Source organism: Serinus canaria, chromosome 3, assembly GCF_022539315.1.
Source record: "Serinus canaria isolate serCan28SL12 chromosome 3, serCan2020, whole genome shotgun sequence".
Taxonomy (NCBI): Eukaryota; Metazoa; Chordata; class Aves; order Passeriformes; family Fringillidae; genus Serinus; species Serinus canaria.
The window spans coordinates 111,471,109-111,487,504 of NC_066316.1; the positions used below are offsets into that span (position 1 = coordinate 111,471,109).

The 16,396-nt window shown below is 46.7% G+C and overlaps 1 protein-coding gene across 2 annotated transcripts in view; it reads right to left on the reverse strand.

Moving 5' to 3' along the window:
* The window catches only part of EXTL3 (exostosin like glycosyltransferase 3), a 139,853-nt gene extending 125,877 nt beyond the window's left edge, over positions 1–13,976 (reverse strand). For both annotated transcript variants that reach the window (XM_050973194.1, XM_050973192.1), the window contains exon 1: positions 13,848–13,976. The gene's annotated coding sequence lies outside the window, so the exon portion shown is untranslated. The remainder of the gene's footprint in view (positions 1–13,847) is intronic.
* Between the last annotated feature and the right edge of the window lie 2,420 nt (positions 13,977–16,396).

The window sequence follows — 16,396 nt, forward strand, 5'->3', positions numbered from 1 at the left end:
CTCGAGCACAAAGTGCCCATGAAATCTAAGTTACACCGTGCTAAAATAGCCTGGCACCTGTCTTTGATAAAATAACCATGGCCTCCTGACAAAAAGGCACTTGGTCTTATTTATTGGGATTTTAGTAAAGCAACCAGAAATCTGGGGACTATTTGTAAATGGGGAAAACGGGGATCGATAACGAGAACACTGGGATCGATAATAAACACTCGTGTGCCTTAAGTGCTGCAGGTTTTTTAAAAAGCACCCTACAATGATAAATAACAATAAATAATTGTCAGCATTTAGAGCACAATCTATTTCAAGGCCTAACTTTACTATACAAAAGGCTTTAAATTTTAAGAAATAGATATCTAAGTAGCACAGGCCTGCTGCCAAAGCCAATCGCTAAAATATGGAAGCAGGTGGCAGCTGCTGCTTTTTCCCAGCTCAGAAGGTACTTCCTCCCTTCCACAGTTCATCCAATCCAGTTATTAGTGCATTTGAAACAGCAAAATCCACTGCAAGCTGAATCAGAATGAAAATATTTCTTAAAATGTAAACCTTCCGTGGTTTTTTTCATACCTGCAGGATTCTTAAGTGTATTTGCAAAAGTGCAGGACCAGAAATCCAGAGTCTGATCCCTTAATACTGAAGCCAACCACATTGCATAATCCCAGTAATACATTTATCATGCTCCATCTTCACAGCAATCAGGTTTTTAGCCCTTTACAAAATTCCCATTAGAAGGCTCTTCAAGCACCTCCCTTGGTTTGAAGCTATTCTGCTCTTTTCCAGCCTAAACTTTTTCAGAGCCTTTTGTTCTTGTGCCAGAATTGTCATTTAACTGAAATAACTCTTCTCCCTCTCTGGTATTTACATCAGTGTATTTATAGAGAAGGAATCTAATTTTTCTCTGCCTTTTTTTGTCACCACCTCACCATCCAGGTTCCTTTAATCATTTTGGGAGCTGGATTCCCTGTTCTCCAGATCATTTCTAGCAGATGCCCTCAGCTGCACCTTTTCCAGCTGGAATCAATCTTTCTCCTATGGACAAGGAATGCAGAACGCATTTTAAGCCATGCCTTACTAAAACCTGTTGCAGTGGCATTCGCATTTCTTTGTCACCAGTAGGAATAATTCAGCTGACAAATGTGATCCCAGACGTATCTTTATCATCAGGACATCAGAATTATCCTGTGGTTGATTAATACATCCCAATTCCCACACAGAACCCCCAGCTTTCTTTCAGAGTTTGCATTACAAGAACTCACATTTGCTTACAGACAAATGGTCCCAAAGTCAGTCATTCTTCTCCTGGGATCTCCTGGTTTTCCTTTTTTGATGACACCTCCAAATCCCATTAATTTCTGCTCTCTCATTAGTCAACACCTTGATTAACATCAGGCTTGAGAGCAGTCCATGGGAACACTATTGCTAACTTGCCTGCCAATCCTTCTTCAACCATCCTGTCTTTTCTGCCTTGAATACAGGATTTATTGAGGTAAAACAGGAGCAAAATACTTCAGCTCTGATTGATTTAAACTCTCTTGCTTTGAATTTTTTGGTTTGGTTTTGTTTTTTTTTTTCTTTAATGAAAGGCTGATTTTTGCTTGTGGAGAACAACAAAGGCATATTTCTTCATAAATCAGACCTTTGCCTGAACTGCAAAGCTGTCCTATTTTTACAGTTGGGCATCTGTAAAAATTAATAAACCATGCAAGTCAACACATTTGATGTTAAAAATGGTAAATGAAGTTCCTTAATGACTAGTCTGACTTTTTCATTGTACTTTGGGTTTATGTCACAAATTTAAAAAACAACGAAAAAGACACGTCAAACTTGTAGTTAAATAAAATTAAGCTAAATATGCTGAATACATTGTTTAAATTAAAACAAACTGGTTTATTGTACAAAGAAATTCTGCAACCTATAAATAGAACAAACTTCTACCTATTCAGCATGTCTTCAGGTTTCCAGAACTTGAAACAAAATTAATTTCTGTTCTCACGCAAAGGAAGAGCTGATGCACAAGTAAAAAGAAAAGTGGCAAAAACCACTTGGCTAAACATTTTCTTTGACCTACCTGTCAAGGAGAGGACACTCACACAACTCAAACATAGCCACTGTCCTCCTCCCATCCCTTTTTTCCCTCCCCATAAATCTATGCCTGCACAGGAACTGCAGAAATTCTTGGGCTGACACCACCACACCAGCCACAGGCAAGGAAGTTTTCCTGGTGCAAGTGCAGCCAAACAGAGCTCAGGGAGAGGGGCAAAGTGGAGAATAAATATGGGAGTCACTCCTCCAGCTGCTGTGGGGAGGATTTGACCCAGCTCTGCACATGCACTGCTACAGATCAGGAGTTGTCCCAGCAAGCATTACCTCAGTGTCAGCCTTACACATTTTTTTCAGCCTCCTCATCAGAGAGGAAAGCAGAGAAAGTGATGACATTGTCACAATCTTCATTCACCAGTCCTGACGCACTCTGAGATCCTCCAACACGTGGCAATGCTTTTGTTTAATCAATACCACTATTGGCTCCCAAGAGTGCAAGAGCAAACAACCATTTGCCCTTCCAATTACAGCAAAAACCACTACATACATAGAGATTTAAATCCAATCAAATTTAAAGATGAAGAAAAATCCTCCCTTTTTCCCACCACCAGTGACAGAACAATGCTATGCTCTGCCTATTTTCTTTTTTTTGTAATTAAAAATAGACTGAACTTTAGGAGTGTTATTGCACTTGAAGCAGTAGAATAAAGTGCATCATAAAAAGATGCCACTGGGATCAGTTGAAGCCAAGAAAATTGAAAACATTTTGAAGGAACGAAGCCAAAAACACAGAACCAGATTTAAACTTGGCTTGTGCTGTGGCAGGATGCCAGGGGAAGTAGAACCTGCTGGGGGAGTGTGGAGAGGGAAGGCTCCCTGCTGCAGCCCATGGATCAGGTGTGATGGGCCAGGTAATGGGGGGGCACAGCTGGCACAGCTGGAGGAGATCAGTGAAGTAAAGCCCACTGCAACCAGCTGAGCTGTGAAATGTTCTCATCATGTTAAGCCATGGCATTAATAAACATTGAGCTGTAATCTACCACTTGCAGTCTTCAAAGAGCTCTAAACCCAATGACTAATTCTCACAACCACCTCCTTAGGTGCAGGAACTGTTTATAAAGATGAGAACAAAGGCAAAACGGTGAAGTCATTGGCCACAGCTCCTGAAAAGCAATTTTTTAAACCAGAGGAGCACAAGGCTTCCAGTGACACAGCCCCCTCAGTGGGTGGAATTTGCCTCATGTTTCTTCGACAGCAGGACACATCTACGACCTAAAACACTTGTCCCCAAACCTGCAACTTCACATATGAAGTTACTTCTGTAATGTGTGTGAGACTGATTTTGTATCTTTCCTGTGCAGGCAGGGAGCAGCAGAGCAGCAGAGGAAGTAAAATGGGTGAAGTGATGCTAGGATGGAGATCAACAGGAGGTTCTGGCCACTAAACTTGCATTTCAGCTGATGTGGTTTAACCAAGAAAAAAAAGCACCTAGCTAAGCCTCCTCACTAAAAGGTTAGTAAATCACAGTTCTTAGATTCTCTTCTTCATCTCAATTTTTCCTCCAGCAAATAAAATTACCTTAAAATTTATAAGAAGGCTTTGAAACAGATTCAGGTTTATGGCAAACTCTTGGAGAAGAGATGCACAGAGCATCTCTGTTACCAATGCTCAGCTCAGTGGAGATCTCCAGAGGAGACCAGAACTAAAAAATATCTTAACAAAATGCCAGAAACAAGAATAAGTTACTAAAGGGAAAACAAACCCAACACACTTGTGTTTCTAAGCACCTCAACAACGTTATCAATAAGCCCAGATGCAGCCTTTCCACAAAAGCTGCAGTGACAATCGATTCAAATGGATGGCACTTCTGTAATGCCCCTATTTGACTCTCTCGAGCTGAAGCAGATAAAAATTCAAAGATTGGGCTTCCTTGGTATTTTTATGTTAATCTGCACAGCTTTAGGGAAATTGTTGCGACTCGACTCCAATTCACTCCGTGCAGTCAGAGCCATTCAAGTACCTACCAGCAATTTTCATACCCCTCGAAGTCTATCTCATAAACTGTCATCAACCCAATGCATTATCTTTCCTGAAAAAATCTGTCAGGAGCACCAGGCAGGCTCCCCCTCGGTTCAGATAAGCAGAGCAGACCTGATTCAGGCTCTTTTTTTTCCTCCTTTTCATCCTGATTTGAATTGTCTCCTTTACAATTTATTTTCCTGTATAGCAGAAGATCAGGCTATGTATATGTATAGTGAGTGTGCAAAGGACAACGAGAGAAAGAAAGTGGTTTTAATCTCCACCTATCCCTCTTTCTAGCAGTTCCTTTTGCTTCATCTTTTTGGAGGTATTTTAGCATTAAATTCAAACGAATTCTCCCTTTCTCTTGCTTTTGTTGAAAGAAAACAACAGGACACCTGAGAAACCCAGGTAGGAGGAAATGCTTTCCTGATCTGGAGTGCTTGGACTTGCTCAAGCCTTTTGTTGCGTTTCTGCAGAAAGCAGACGAGCAGCTACACCTCACTCCGGGCTACTTTTGCCCAAACTGCCTCTGCATTTAAACTGAAAACCAGTTTTACTGCAAATAGAGATGGGCATCCACGGGCCTGAGGTGTGCCAGGGCAGCAGAGGGCCCTCGCTCTGGCTCCCGTTGGTGGATCCCATGAACAGCTGGAAGATCTCCCTCCCTCCCTTCCTCCTGGGGACTGTCTGGTATCCGCTCACGCAGCGGGAGCTCCACCCCACCCCGAGGCTCTGTGAGTACCTGGGCTATCCCTCGCGCCTGTTTTTCATGAACTTACACAACCTTCATTACCCTTCAGCCCGGTGTCTCTTTGTCAGGCTTGCCTCAAACAGGCTGGCAGCTTCAGAAGTTGTTGGGGTGGCACAAACATTCGGGGTGATTGGGTGAGACCGGGGCTCATTTTGTAACAAAACAACACAGATGTTGGTTTTTGTGTCACGGATCTGAGCAGAGATCCCAAGCAGTGAAACAACCTAAAGATTTAGGTGTAACCACGCAGAAAAATCCGTGCTTGGATGAACTTGGGAACAGCCAAATGTCTAAAATACCACACTGATAAAGAAACTCCCAGCCCAGCTTCTTGTCATCAGCCAGCAGCAGAATGTCACTGCCACGGTCCCAGGGCAGCTAATGCCAGCCAGGAGCCTCTCAGCACTCAGAGGTTGCACCACACTCCCAAATGCTTCACCCATGAGCTTGGGGTTGCACCACAGACACAGGAAGGACTGAGCTGAGATGGACCTAAAGGTCCATCTTTACTCCAGGCTGCACAAAGTTTCACTTCAGTCATTTTCCTCCATAAGTCCACCCAAGATTCACCAGGGCTTCTTCAGATTGTGGTTGTCAGGCCCAGGTCAGTGACAACCCAGGTAGAGCAAAAGCTCTAACTCATCAAACCTTTTAATTCTTTAAGGCTCTCTGCACCACCATTGAGATTGTTTTCCTTTTAACGAGGCCTTCAAGGCAACATGAAACACAAAAGAGCAAGGAGCAAGAAAAGTCCTCAGGTGGTCAAAGATTCATTACAACAGACAGAATCATTCCCTTTATCCTCTCTCCAGCCCCCACTTAATTGAGTAGCCTGATAAATTGATGAATTACAGTGAAATGATCTTGCTGTGATGCCTCTTGCTGATGAATGAAGAATATCCTGCCAGAGTCCCCTGGTTTCAGGTGATGGATTTGAGCCCAGGCTGCAACACAATTCCTTGTGACTGACAAGCTCAGCTATTTGCACTCTTAATCTTGATAATATTTGATTGAATAAATCCAAGGTCATCATTTCCCAGGTGGATAAATTGCTCAAAATATCACCAGCCCTCCAATTACTTCAAACTGCATTAACAAAAAAAAAGGTGAAGAATATTCACATAAGAGCTGCTGAGATTTCAGCCTTGTGACTGGGAAATATCTACAACCCAAACCAAAGCTTTGCTGGAGCATGAACGAGCAACTGTGGAGTTCCATTTGTCATCTCACAGCACACAGCCCTTTTCCTGCAGCCCTCAAACCTCAGGGACACAAACCCCTGGGGAGTAACGTTGCTCATGTTCAGTCACAGCCCAGCAGATTATTTCTTTTTTGTGTGAAGTTTGATAGGAAGCAGCTTGGCTGTACTGGAGTGATTTCAAGACGTGGGAAGCTGGGAAAGGATAACTATTAATGGCATAATTTTCTCTCAGCATATACAAACACTTTCTAATAGAGGGAAACATTAAAACTCTTATACTTGAGCTTTAGTGAACACTTTGGGGATGCAATCTGATTTTTCCTTCCCATCTTCTTCTTTTCCAAGAGTCAAAAATGGGAGCAAAAACTTCTGCACCTTGGCTGCACAGAACTTTCACACAGATCTCTGCACAGCATCAGCTGGATTGAAAGATGGTGTGTCATTTCTGAAATATTCCAGTCCTTTATTGTGCAAGCTCCTAATTATTAATGTCTAGGCTCTGTATTTCTGCAATGAGATTTATGATGTAGCTCAAGGTGGTGGATTTGAACTCATTTTCCCTCAAATCTACAGATGGGAAACCACAGAAGTGCTTTTTATCCCCTCAGCTTCTGTAGTCTCTGGTGCAGAAAAACCCCAAGGAACAAACAAGCCCCTCAAAAGAGGAATCTGAGGTGAAAATTATCCTTCTCTGCCTCCACCACCACCACCACCACAGTGCCAAAAATGTCTTTTAAACATCTCCACATGTCCCTTGGGGGCAATACAGACAGATTTTAGCAAAAATTTACTGTTGTGTCTGTTTTTAGGGGATATAAACTGCACTACTGCAGGCCTCCTTCCATCCCACTGAGGCTTTCAGACCAGGTGCAGAATGGGGACTGCAGCAGGAACAGAACACAGCTGGTGCCCTGGGATCAGGAGAAAAAAGGGAACTGATGCAAAAGCCAGTGACCACATGTAACCCTTGTGGAGGGAGCCAGAAGCTGTCCCCATGGAACAATAGCAGGAAACTCTGTCACTGAGCTGGCCTGTCACAGAGCTGGGCATGGAAAAGTCCTGCTAGGGAGAAGCAGAGAAGTTCTGGGTGTAAAGGATTTCACTTCTTCATGTGATTCCCACAGCAAACCAAAAGGGAAAGATTTTAAGCCTTGAACTTAAGATGTTTTTGGAGATAAAAGCATGGTTGGAGAGTCAAATGAAGTTAATCCATTTTTTCTCCATCCATTGGAAAAGCATGTAGAGTGAGCAACCAGCACCTGGACTGGTGGCACATGCTGCTCTTACTGGTCTGACAGGGCTAAGCACAAACAGCTTGTGCTCCAGAAAATAATCTTATTTAAAAATTCACATACATATGTATGTACATATAGACATGCTGGTCATATGAAATGCAAACAGATAATAAACCCACAACATCTTTTGGCTCCATGATGTGGGATTTAAAAAAAAAAATTAAAATTTAAAAAAATAGCAGTCTGCAGATGCTGCAGCAGAAGTTGCATTAAAATCAGCACTGCTGGTCCCAGTGAGTTATAGGTGCCTGCAAGAGGCAGGATAATGGGATTTCACTGTGTTTGGTTCCCTCAGAGGTAACTGCACTCTTATCAGGAGATGCAGGATATGAGGCTCTGACGCTGCTCTGATTCATGCTCTGGAATAAAGCAGACATTTGATGGCATCTGCATTGCTGACTCAATTGCGTATCTCCAGTGCTGATCTTGTTGGTGCTGGGAAAAGGGATTGGGAGGGAAAAGTGCTCCTGTTGCCTGCATGCCACGGCTTTGCTGTTTGCCTTAGGGCCTCACTGGTAAAAATAGGTAAATAAAATAAATAAATGTGTTCCTGCCTCCATCCCACATCCACCAAGGCAAGGCTTTCAGCTGGTTTTCTCCACCCAAACTTGGCAAAGCAACTTCAAGGAAAAAAAGGAATTCCAACTGCTCTGTTTTCGGAATATATTTGAAATTAAAAGAAAGTAAACCTTGCCCTGTCTTCTCCCTGTACTTTCGTCCCAGCCAGTCTCAGAAAAAGGTGGAAGACAAATATTTTCTTGTTGAGGCTCATTCCACCTCCAAGTGGTTGTTTCTAAAGTCTGGATTTATTTATTTTTTAAAAGTTTAATCTCTGGCACATCTAATTTTCTTCCTTCTGGGGAATAAACAAGAAGAGCAGCAGCCCAGCAGGTAATGAAACAGATTCTTCTCCAACTCTACAAGTAGAAAGTTGAGACCAAGAAGGTGACAAGGAAGATAAATGAACACCTTAGAGGATGTTAATCACACATGGGAGTGGTGATTTCCAGCATCTTCTGCCTCGTCTGGTGCTCTGGCAATCCTTGGTGAACATTCACGGCCCCACGTGCCAGACCCAGCATGGGATTGCTGCTCCTGTTCTGTCCTTGCCCTGCCTTCACCACCAGAGCTGTGATGGATGTGGCTCCTCAGCCTCTTCTTCTGCCAGAGAGGGGCTCTGACATCTTCTGTGCTTAAAAGTGGGTGATTTAGCAAGAAGGAAAATCTACAGCTGCATTTTATGGAATCATACAAACAAGTGGTGCCTTGTGTTGGAAGGGAACTTAAAAGTTCATCTCATTCCAACCCCCTGCCATGGACAGAGACACCTTTCACTAGACCAGGTTGCTCCAAGCCCCTCCAATGTGATCTTGTGTGGAGGTTCATCCTCATGGCATGACCCAGGATGAGTTATCCATATTGGACAAGGATGACATGGAAGAGGACTCCCTATGCCTCATGTCCCTCTTGATATTTTACTCATCAAGGGTGCAAACAGGACCTCAGGGGGGTGAGGCTGAAGGTCCTCTGCTGTTCTGGTGGAGCCACTGTGCAGGAGCCAGAGCCAGAGCCAGAGCCTTCCCCTTGCAGCTCCTCCCAGCCCGGCTCACCAGAGCCCGCACTCTTGGCATACACACCATCCACACTGGCTCTGGAGACCTCTGGGATGATCCAGCAGGAGACATTCCCCCCAGGCTGCTGAGGCAGCCAAGACCAGGCCTATCTCAACTCCCACCCTCCCACGAGGCCTGTGGCAATGGCCCCACCAAGCCCAAAACCTGAAAGAGCCAGAGGATTTACAGCAAACAAGAACAGGCCCGGGGTTGACAGCCTCGATGCCCAGCGCCAGGGCTAAGCCTCCTTTCCAGGGAAGTCGTGTCTCATCAAGCCTTGGCTGAGCACTGGCCCAGGCTGGGGCTTGCCCAGCTTCTCAGGGCAGCCTGGCTGGTGACTAATTACCCATGATTAATAATCACCTCTTCCCTCCATCATGGCACTTCTGCTGGCACCCACTCATTTGGCACAAAGCCCCTTGGGTTCCCTTCCCTCGGCAACCCCACTGCTCCACCAAACGTGGTCAGAACTGGTCCAGAGTCATCAGGGATGGACAAGGAGCCTCTCATCAAAACTCCCAAAAGGTTTTTGGGAGCTGCCTCCAACTACAACCACCACCAGCTGTGCCTGTCTCCAGGTGTGCCAAGCAGCCACCTCATCCCAGTTCATCTCTACTGTTTAATTAATCACAAACAGAAATTCAGGAGAGGGTGGCTGCTCTAGGACAGCACACAGCCATTAAATAAAATATAAACACCTCATCCATACTTAACATCAGGTTTGATCTACACTGTTTTCCTTTCCTTTTTCAAGGTGATTTGCAATTTCTTTAGTTGCATTTTGGGAAGGGGAGGGCTGACTTACTGCGTAATCTCATTTTTGATCTATTATTAAATGCCTGCTTTCTTTTTTCTTTTTTTCACCCTTTCTCTAGGAAGCCAGAAGCCCCAGCAGGAATTACAGCCAGAAAGGGAGCTGAACTGTGAAATGAAAGCTGCAGGAGAAAGAATTGCTTGGGCTTTTGTTTGAAATTTTCAGAGTTTTCTGATTTTTGGTTGGAAGAAATCTCAGAGTGGCAAACCAAGGCCAGAGCCAGGACTCGATGGAAGTCTGGGACAGGACCACAGCACATGAGAACAGTGGCACTCAAGGCAGCCAGGAACATCAGAGTTTTTACCATTTTGATACCATCTGAAGGTGGATCCGTTCCTAAGGCCACGCTGGAGATGCATCAGGGCTGATGAGTGATTTTCATCACCCTTTTTGCCTCCTTCCAGCCCCCCTGCATGGCTGGCAGCGATTTCTCCTTCTGCCCTATTTCAGAAATAAGGAGTTTCTCCTCCTTTGGCACCAGGGCACACTCCCACCTCCCGGCCAGATGAATCAGAAGTGAGCCTGGCTTGGCTGCCAGCTCCTGCTGAGAGCTGGATGCTCTCCTTGCCACGCCGGCCACTTGCTGGCCAGCAAATGGTCCCCTTGTGGAGCCACATGGCCAGACTGGGTCCCCCAGCTCACAGTGAGGCCTCTGCTCTGATATCTGGAGTGGACACAGGATCGTACAGAGATCATCCACTAGCAGCCCCAGAGAAGGGCAGATCCTCATTAACATTTCCTATTACTGAATTAATTAGTTTAACAATTTCCTGTTAATTTCCTATCATAATAATTGCCTTATTAACTAGTAGGAACAAGGCCATCATTTAACCACCAGGAGTGTGACTCAGTGACAGTCACAGCCACCAAAGCTTTTTTTTTGGAAAATCATAGTTTTTTAAGTGCCTTTGTTTTTAAAGAGTGACCCATGCAAGCAGCTGAGGGTTTTGCAGCTGAACTGGGCAAGTTCAGACTCATTCTGAAGGAAAAAGCATCCCTGGGCCACATTCCATAGAATGTGATTTTTCCAAGGGAATACAAAAAGGGCAGGAATTGACACACAGCCCAGAGAGCAGCTCCATCTCCTTCTGCAACTGGACACCCCAGTACCTCTGCCCTGGAAAATCCAGGGGATGGTTGGGGAAGAAACCCCAAAAATGGCACATCTGGAAAGAGCCATCCCTGGCTGGGAGCAGTCAGCAGATGTGAACATCCATCTGACAACCACCAGTGCCCACCACTCCTCAAGCATTGGAAGGACCACCAGGACCTCTCCTGGTCCTGCTACAAGAACCATAAAACTTCTACTTGGCCATTTCCAGGCAGCTGCTTCCAGAGCCCACCAGAGACCAGCTATAGATAAACAAAAACCAATGCTGACATGGGACTGGAAACCCTTTCCTCATTCCCAAGGGAGACAGAGAAATAGATGAAATTAAGGAAGCAGTTGTGAACCTTCAGTTCCAGCTCACCCAACAGTCACAAAATCCTTTTTGGGATCCCCAGTGACCAAATCACAGCTGCCACAAAAACTGACGTCAGTTACATGGGAGCAGATGTTCCCTCACCTTCATATTTTTGCTGGATATGACTGATTCAAGTTTCTGGGCACAAAACCAGCTGGAAAAATCCTGTTCCCAGAGATGTATGCCTGCTAAAAACACCAGAGCTGGATGCCATTGTGACATGAGGGATGTATGTGCCACCTTCTTTCTCCACCTCCAGCCTGAATCCCATCCTGCCTTCCCTTAAACTCAGCCAAAGTGCCAAACCAAAGCAACTGTCTGCATTTGGCTTTATCTGCTACAAAATGTCAAACTCTTCAACAGGAATTGCAACATTTCCATCCTCCCTCCCAAGCAGGACGACTGGTACAAAGCAGCCAAAAATGTATCAGAAAAAAGAAAGCAGCCACAAATGGATTGAAGATGGAGGTCCCTCGGGCAGCAAAGGGTCCTGCAAGGGAAAAACCCACCTGAGTTTCTCCACATTCTCTTGTGTCACCTCTGAATTTGTTTCCCATGCAAGCATTTATACAAAAAGGTGAGTGCACGTGTGGCACGCTGTGGAAATGTTATGACTAATGGATGGAACCTGTGCAATGTGTCAAAATCTTCCCTCTCTGCCCATGTAACAGCATTTCACAGGCACTTGAGACATCAGCACCTACATTTAATCTGTTTTCTTGTGAGAGAATGGAATGCATTTAATGAATTACAGTGATTTTATGTCTCACCAGTAGATTCTGTGCTGGCAGGCAGCAGAGAAGCCACAGGTTCCCCCAGGCCATTGCTATGGGATCAACAAGCTTGCATCCCCCCTTATTTACTATGGAAGAGCACATCAGGGCACAACACATCATTTGATTTTGATTTTTAATTTTTTTTCCCTAATACCCCATTTTCCCCATCTCTGGTCTTTGATGGCACTGGACTGCATCTCCTCCTCACTCCTGCACACACAGTGCCCATCCTGCATTGCTGGGACTGCACAGGCTCTCCCAGCAGGGAGAAAATTCTTGCCCAGGGTTTCTCTGGGACCATTTATAGTCTCATAACAATGATGTGTACCAGCACCTCCAGCCCTGAAATCCCCTCAGCTCCTGCTGTGGACAGCCACGTTCCCCGGATCACGGGGACACAGCTGGGCTCCAGCACCCAGACCTGGCCAGGTCTGCAGCAATGGGGACAGGCAGAGAAACACCTCAGCACCTTCTGCTTTTAGCAGGGATAAAATTACCCATTTTCCCTCCTTTGCAGCACCTTTCCCTCCAGAGCTGAGCAGCGCTGGCCGCGGAGCTGGCACATCCCCGGGCGGAGCAGAGCCCAGGGCTCCGGCTGACGCACAGCCCTGCCAGGTCAGCCATGCTCACACTTTCCACGTCTGCGGCATCTCAGCCTGGAGCAGAAACCCTGCAAAGCCCCTTCCTGCAGCAACCCAGGCGAGAAACACACAGAGAAAAGCCCGAGGGACGCAGAGGACAGAGCAGCCTCCGCGGGGAGCGAGGTTTGCACGAAGGAGCAGAAGTTTCTTTGCTCGGCCACTGAGGCACATTTGAAGGTGAAGGTTGGACGGGGTTGCGGGAAGCCCGGACTGCCCAGAGCAGAAGGGAGCACAAAGAAACCCAGCCCCAGCATGATGAAATACAAGTTTATTTGCTTTAGCTCGGGTCCAAGTTCCCTCGCTGGCTCGGGAAAAATTTCTTTAATGCTGCTCTGTCTGGGAACTTTCGTGCAAACCGGGTTTTTAACCAACTCAAAACACAACTCCAGAGAGATGGCGAGTCCTGAGCACCCCGAGATCCAAGGAACTGGGACCAGAGCATCCTGACTTCTCCAAGTCTTTTTGCTCTGGCCCCACTCTCCTGGTTCACATCCCACACACGGAGTTAACGCTGAACCATGAAGGTACCACGACCCCGGCGCTGCCGAGATGCCTCTTTAAGGGCAACCAAAACCATTCCTCTGCTCCTGGGCATCACTCGCCTCCCCTCTGACCATTCCCGGCTCCCCTCCCTGCAGGGATTTCTCCTTGTTCCACAGAAGCCTTTCCAAAGCCTCCAATTTCCCCCATGGCCCAAATTGCCAAACTCGAACGCAACTTTCACCGGGGGCAGAGCAGCCCCCGCCCGCTGTTTCATCGCAGCCGTCACATTAAACCTAATTTATGTTGCACCATCCCGGCGCAGCGGGAGAGGAGCCGCTGCCACCCCCGGGCCAGCGGCACGAGTTTCCCCCTTCTTTGGGGACCTGGAGAAAAGCCCACTCCCCCCTCCAAAAAGGCAGCTGCCAGCTCAGCCAGGGTTCATCCCACTGGAAAAAACCCCAGTCCCTAAACACCCCCGGCCGCAGGGACATGCTCAGCCCCCGGGGACATCTCCATCCCGGGATAAGAAGGGGAAAGGAGGAGGAGGATGGGTCCCCTCCAAGAGGGACCCATCCCGGGAGGGGCTGGTGCTGCTCCGCGGCTGAGTCCGGGGCACCCGTCCTGTGATTATAAAGTAGAATAAAATGAAGAAATAAAATCTTAAAATAAATGAAAAAAAAAAAAGCTACATCAATAAACTAAAAATAATAATAAAACCCCAGCAAATAAATCCAATAAAATAACATACCATAACATGAAATTAAATTAAATAATACCGTGCCGTCCGAAGCGTCCCGGGGAGCAGCGCTTACCTGGCGGAGGGGCCGCGCTGCCCCGCGGAGCTCCGCGCTGTCCCTGCGGCCGCAGCCCAGCGTGCGGAGCCCGCGGAGCCCCCGGCCCCACTCGCTGCATTCTGGGAAGCGGCGCCCAAAAATGGGGGCGCGGTGCCCTCTGGTGGCACCTCCTGCGTGTGGGGTTCCCTCGGGTGGGAAGGGGCGGGGGGAGACCCGCAGGGCGATTTGGGGTTCTAATAGGATGTGTGTATAAATGTATATCGCTATATGGCTGTGTATGTATACGTGCTGTTAGATACATGCATATATATATATATATTACATATTCATATATATTCCTATATATTAATGTATGTGTGTATATGTATGTAATTTTATGGATATCTGGTATGCATATATTTTATGTGTGTGTTTATTTTATTTATTTATTTTTATATATGTTTGTGCCTGTGTAAAAACTTAGAATCCCAGAATGCTTTGCCTTAGAAGGGACCTTAAATATCACATTATTCTACCCTCCTGCCATGGGGAGGGACACATCCCACTGTCCCAGGTTGCTCCAAGCCCCGTCCAACCTGGCCTTGGATACTTCCAAGGATTCAGGGCCAGCCACAGCTTCTCTGGGAATTCTATTCCAGGGCCTCCCCACCCTCACAGCCAGGAATTCCTTCCCAATATCCCATCTATCCCTGTCCTCTGGCAGTGTGCAGTCATTCCCTGTGTCCTGTCCCTCCACCCCTTGTCCCCAGTCCCTCTCCTGCTCTCCTGGAGCCCCTTTAGGCACTAGAAGAGGCTCTAAGATCTCTCCAGAACTTTCTCTTCTCTGTGCCTATTCCCAGGCAGAACCCAAAACACCTCTGGAAAATAAATGGGAAGCACTGGTTTGGAGAGGAAGGAGCAGATGTTGGGGCACATCAGCTCTTGGGGTGAAACTCATGGCTGGAGGTGCGAGGTTCAGAGCATTCCTCTTGTGAGAACTTGTTAGACACACAAATAGAGTGGTCTGTAGTTATAGAAATGTATGGACTGATGGACTGGAAATGTGTGGATTGATGGACTGGAAATGTATGGACTGATGGACTGGAAATGTGTGGACTGATGGACTGGATGTACCCGTGGGTGTTGCAGGAGGATGTGGGGCCAGGGTGAGTTTGGGGACTTTGGGTCACAGCCCCACTCCTGACTCTTTCTGCCCTGCTTCTCCCCACAGACATCTCCTCCCCTCTGTGCCCAGGCTGCTTGGAAAGGTAATTAATGCATCTCAGGTGGGTAATTAATTCATCTCAGGTGGATAATTAATGCAGCTCTGTGGCAGAATCTCCTAAATATTAACGAGACTTTGTGGCTTGACCTCACTGGGTCAGCACTGCTCTGGTGAGCCCAGCACTGGGATCCTGCTCGGAGGCCAGGCAATAACTCAGCCAAACCCTGAGGAAAAGTGGGATGATGATCCCAGGGGGATGATGATCCTACACCCAGCCATGGTGGGATCACCCCAAAAATGGGATTAAAGCCCAAATACTGCTCTGAAAGTGAGACCTTGATCCACATTCCCAGTTTGCATCAAGATCCACTAATGTAATTCCTGGGATTGTTCTGTGACAGGAGAGGGGAATTGCTGAAGGACTCTGAGGAAAACCAGAGGCACAGCAATCAGGTGTGTGCACACCTGGAACTCGTCTCTCCTTTTCCATGGCAAGAGAAGCCTCACAGGAAGAACTTGGCTTTCTGATGCCACCTTGTGTCTGCTGCAGATGTGAGGTGACATTTCAGACCCTGCCAGTAGGTCGTTCTGACTCAAAAACTTCTTTTTCAACCCAGGTCCCCATTCTGCAGCCTCTATTCCCATGATGGCTTTCTACAGGCTCCTGTTTCTTCCCAGGGCAGGGATGTGACTCTGGGGACATCAGGGTCCCTGTCCCAATCAACATTTGGCCAAATTGTGGGGAGGGCTGCAAGTGTTTCTCAAATCCCAGGAAATCCTGTGTTTTCCTGGTGTGTTTGTCAAGTTTCCTGTCCAGAGCACCAATGACTGTTCTGAACAGCTTCAATAAAGCAAAACATAGTGAGTGTCCCCGGGGAGTGACCAAGGATGGGGACAGGGGCTCCTTTATGAGAAATTCTGCCTCTAACTGGTTTTCCTGGCACCATTTCCTTCAGCACCAGGTGGCAGCTCGGACACAGATAATCCAGTGGAGCACAGGGATGGAATTTGTGGAGATTACAAAGGCTGGAAACATTTCTATGGAACATCCAGGTGTGGTCAGACAGGCAGGGAAGAGCAAAGCCAGCAAGGAGCATCTCCTCTCCATCACCTGCAGCTCCTGGGGTACCTTTTGGGGGGCAAATTTCATCTTTTCCACTCCATTTTAACCAGCTCATCAGCAACAGGCACTGCCAGCACACGGCCAAGAGGTTTATGTTTGTTATTCCCTAAAGATTCGCCTTTGGAATCCAAGGGAGGGAAGTGACTGCACCTCCAGCTCACTGGAGATTCCCTGCA